The sequence below is a fragment of the Colobus angolensis genome, unplaced genomic scaffold (genome assembly GCF_000951035.1).
Source record: "Colobus angolensis palliatus isolate OR3802 unplaced genomic scaffold, Cang.pa_1.0 Scaffold405, whole genome shotgun sequence".
NCBI classification, from domain to species: Eukaryota; Metazoa; Chordata; class Mammalia; order Primates; family Cercopithecidae; genus Colobus; species Colobus angolensis.
Window position 1 is genome coordinate 1,743,582 of NW_012117433.1, and position 4,445 is coordinate 1,748,026.

Sequence of the window (4,445 nt, forward strand, 5' to 3'; positions counted from 1 at the left end):
TAAAATATATATATTTTAGAGTTTTGCTCTTGTTGCCCAGGCTGATGTGTGTGGTGCGATCTCGGCCCACTGCAACCTCCACCTCCCCGGTTCAAGCAATTCTCCTGCTTCAGCCTCCCATGTAGCTGGGATTACAGGCACTCACCATCATGCCCGGCTAATTTTTGTATTTTTAGTAGAGAGGAGGTTTCACCATGTTGGCCAGGCTGGTCTTGAACTCCTGACCTCAGGTGATCTGCCTGCCTTGGTGTCCCAGAGTCCTTGAATTACAGGCATGAGTCGCTGTGCCCAGCCAAAAATCCATAATATATTTCTATAATGTCTTCTTTACTGTGAATTCTCTAAGACAAACAACTATGTATATTAAAACAATGATGTATATCATAAAATTTAGGTGATTTAGGTCTTTATTAAACAATCCTTCACTCTCTTCTCCTCTGAACACGATGAACCTCCCTAAGGAATAAAGTCAGGCCATTTTAAGGGTTTGGGCAAATGAATCATTTTACCTTCAATTTCAGAAAATAGGTCTTAATGAAAGCAAAAAGAAATCTGATTTTCCAAGTGATATGACACATCAGGAGAAACACAGGCTTTAGAGAATATACACACTTAAAAATAGATTATTTGCAATTTTTAAGCATAAAACAAGACACAGTGTGTGCACACACGTGCACTGCTGCTTTCTGTTGCTGGATGCGGGTGCTATCTTTGGGGCTGTCGTCCTTGCTAGCTAGTCAACACTGCACTTGTGTTGTAGCCTTCAAGGCCTAACCCTGGTTTCTGACATTACTTGGCAGGGTTGCTATGGGAACAGTGACTTTGTGTGTCCCTGAGGGAACAAAGGGGGATTGCCATTAGCGGACTTCAGAGCGGGCCTGGTGCCCTATTGGTACAGGATTGCAGAACAGCACATTCAACGTTATCGCCAAGGCGAAATTCCATTCATACTCCACATGTCTTCTTCCAGCAAACACGTCTTTAGTGCATGTTATTGCCACAGCCTTGGGACAGGGGCCAGGACAACAGGGAGACTTTTCAGGGCTGGGCAGGGATCGCCCATCAAGAGCAAGGGGCAGGGTTTTCAATCATGTCTTTTGTCTTCTGAATCCCAAATGACAGCTGTTTCCAGGAAATTTCAGTTCCTGTTGTCATTCTTTTTTTAATGTTGGGGTATGTGTAAGACTAATTTTAAAGTCCATGAACAATCAGTCAGATAACAGTCTGACTTTCCCAATTCCTGCCCAAAACCAAAATGAGCTACACCTGGCTAATGGGTACAGACCACCTTTGTGAAAAATTAAGGGCAATTTGAGAAATCTATTTAATAGATTAAATAATGATTTATTCTTTAATAATATTTAATTATGATTAAAATTAAAGCTATTACACCCAGCGAGTTCGCTGTGTAACTATATAACTGTTCACAGACAGAATATCTTCATTTAGGACATTCCCTTTATTAATTTGACCTTAAAATATTCTGACTTTATTATGCGTAACATTCATATGGTAAAACACATAAGTCATAAGTATCTGATTCATTTACAGCAAAATGAGCACATAAATATAAGTATCATTCAGATCAAGTACTAGAACATTATTTCCATTCCAGAACCCTCCTTCATACCCTTGCAATCACAGCCCTTCAAAAGGTAACCAGGCAAGGCATAGTGGCTCATGCCTATAATCCCAGCACATTGGGAGGCTGAGGTAGGAGGACTGCTTGAACTCAGGAATTCAAGACCAGCCTGGGCAACATGGCAAAACTCAGCCTCTACCAAAAATAATAATAATAAGTAAATAAATACAAAAATTAGCTGGACGTGGTGGTGTGCGCCTATAGTCCCAGCTAGTGGGGAGCCTGAGGTGGGAGGATCACTTGAGCCAGGGAGGCTGCAGTGAGCCAAGAGCGTGCCACTGCACTCCAGCCTGGGCAACAGAGTGAGACCCTGTCTCAAAACAAAACAAAACAGAGCAAAACACAGTAGGTAGCCACTCTTCTGATGTCTATCATTATAAACTTATTTTACTGGGTTTTTTTTCTACTTTATATATACATAGAATTATATGTATCAAAGAGAGTATACTGACTCAGCAATCTGTCTTATGGGTATTCATCTGTAGTTATTTTTCATTGCTGTCTATGTTCCGTGGTATGACTATAAACATGATATAGCGTAATACTATTCATGGACATTTGAGCTGTTTCCAGCTTGGGGCTATTTATACAAAAAGCTACTGTAAACATTTTCACCAATATCTTTTCTCTTGGTACGAGGCATGCTTTTCTCATGGGTATATTCAGAGAAGAGGAATGTTTGCTCACTGGGTAAACCTAAATTCCTTCTAGTAGATACTGCAAATAGTTTCACAAAGTACGCTTTCCAGGTAGATTAGGCTCTGACCGGAGTTAATCAGAGTCCATCTTTGTCAACACTTTGAATTGTCAGATTTTTTTTTGCTTTTTTTGTGCCATTTTGGCAGGTGTGCTATCTCATTTTCATTCATTCATTGTCATTTTAATTTGTACTCAGAAGATCCTTGGTGCTCACCATTCAGAGCACTTATTTGGAGGATATGTGTGTGTAGGGACTTTTGAAGTTTTCAGGCCTTTTTGCCTTCAATTGAATGTTCTTTTCCTATTAGTTTGTAGTAGTTCTTTATGTATATTCTATGTGTGAACCTTTGTTGAATACATATACTATAACTATCTTCTACGCTGTGGTTTGCCTTTTGATTCTCTTAATGGTATATTCTGTAACACAGAGTTCTAATTTAAAGCACTAGTTTTCAGTCTTTTTTTCTTCTGCGGTAAGTCCTCTGTGTATGTGTTTATTGTTTTAGAAATCTTTGATTTCTCCAAGGTCTTCTCAGTATGTTTTCATGACCACTTTTAGAAAATATTTTTGCTGATTTTTCTCATTTCAATCCAAAACACCTGGAATGATTTTTGTTTATTGTGTGAGGTAGGGATCAAAGGCTTTTTAAAAATATGGATATACAATGGAAACAATCCATACATACAGGAAAGATTTTTTCTCTCAGTGCATAGCAAAGAGGTTTTTTTCCTCTTATTTCTTTCCCTACAAATCATGTGAATAGTAAATGTGAGTTTTCTTCTACACTCTATTCTATGACACTGACTTATTTTTCTGTTCTCACGCCAATCATCACTATGCCATTTTCATTGCTGCAGCTTTAACATGGTTTGAGATCTGAGAGTAAAAGACCTCTAACCTTTTTTTATATTCTCAATTTGTCTTCATTATTTTTGATCCTTTTTGTTTTCATATACACTTTAGGATCAGCTTTTCAATTTGTAAAACAGAAGGACTGAGATTACGAGAGGAGTTACACTGAATTTTTAAATCAATTTGGGACAATAAACTTAATTACAATATTGATTCTTAGAATCCTTCAATAATGTATACTGTTTATTTTCATAAGACTTCTCAAATATCTCTCAGTAATGTTTAGTTTTCTGTGTAAAAGACTCTTGCACACATTGCTTTTATTCCTAGAAACTTTATTTTATCTGCTACTGTAAAAGTTTTCACTTTAAATAAAATTTTTAAACAGTTCATTAAAGTATATGGAAACACATTCGATTTCTCACATTAGCCTCTCATCAGTAATGCTGTTAAACTCGCTGACTTATTCTAATAGTTGATCTGTATATCCGAATACATTTTCTATCCATGCAATCATGCTGACTACGCAAAATGACAGTTTTACTTTGTCTTTCCAATTCTCATGACTTTTCCTTTGTTTGCCTTATTGCAGTGAAGAGAACGTCTCATGTACTATCGTGTAGAAGTTGTAGTAGATGCTGTGGTCTTTCCAACAACAAACAAAGTAAGCTTTTGAAGTTTTATTATCAAGTACGATAACCTCTGTAGGGTTTTCTTGAGATACCCTGTATCGGATAAACGAAACCTCTCTCCCTAGTTTGCTACCAATTTTATTTTGAATAGGTGTTGAAAATACCAAGTGCTCATTTTGTGCCTACTGAGATGCTCCTGTGACTTTTAATGGTAATATAATAAATCACATTGTTTGAATTTTAAATCTTAGCACACATTTATACAATAAACCCAACTTTATTGTAATGTATAATTCTTTTTATATGCCACAGATTTGGTTTGTTAATATTTTGTCCAGGAGTTTTGTATCTCTGCTTATGAGAACAATCTGCCTCTCATTTTCCTATCTTACCATGTCTTTGTGAAGTTTTGTTAGGAAGATTGCGCTGGCCTCATGCAGAGACTCTGCAGCATTCCTGCCTTTGCCGTTTTCTGGTTGAGTTCACAGATGGTTAGTGCCAGCTCTCCCTCCAGTGTGTTTAGCGATTGAATGATTCGGTCCCCTGGACTTAACTTTTCTTACTGAGAAGGTTTCAAATTACAGGTTCGATTCCATCCATAGAAATGGAATTATACAGA

General features: G+C 37.4%; 1 long non-coding RNA gene across 1 annotated transcript in view; it reads left to right on the forward strand.

Moving 5' to 3' along the window:
- The window catches only part of LOC105521712, a 5,251-nt gene extending 1,393 nt beyond the window's left edge, over nt 1-3,858 (forward strand). Inside the window, exons 2-3 of the long non-coding RNA XR_001003310.1 lie at nt 2,282-2,332; nt 3,787-3,858. This is a non-coding gene — a long non-coding RNA (uncharacterized LOC105521712). The remainder of the gene's footprint in view (nt 1-2,281; nt 2,333-3,786) is intronic.
- The last annotated feature ends 587 nt before the right edge of the window (nt 3,859-4,445 follow it).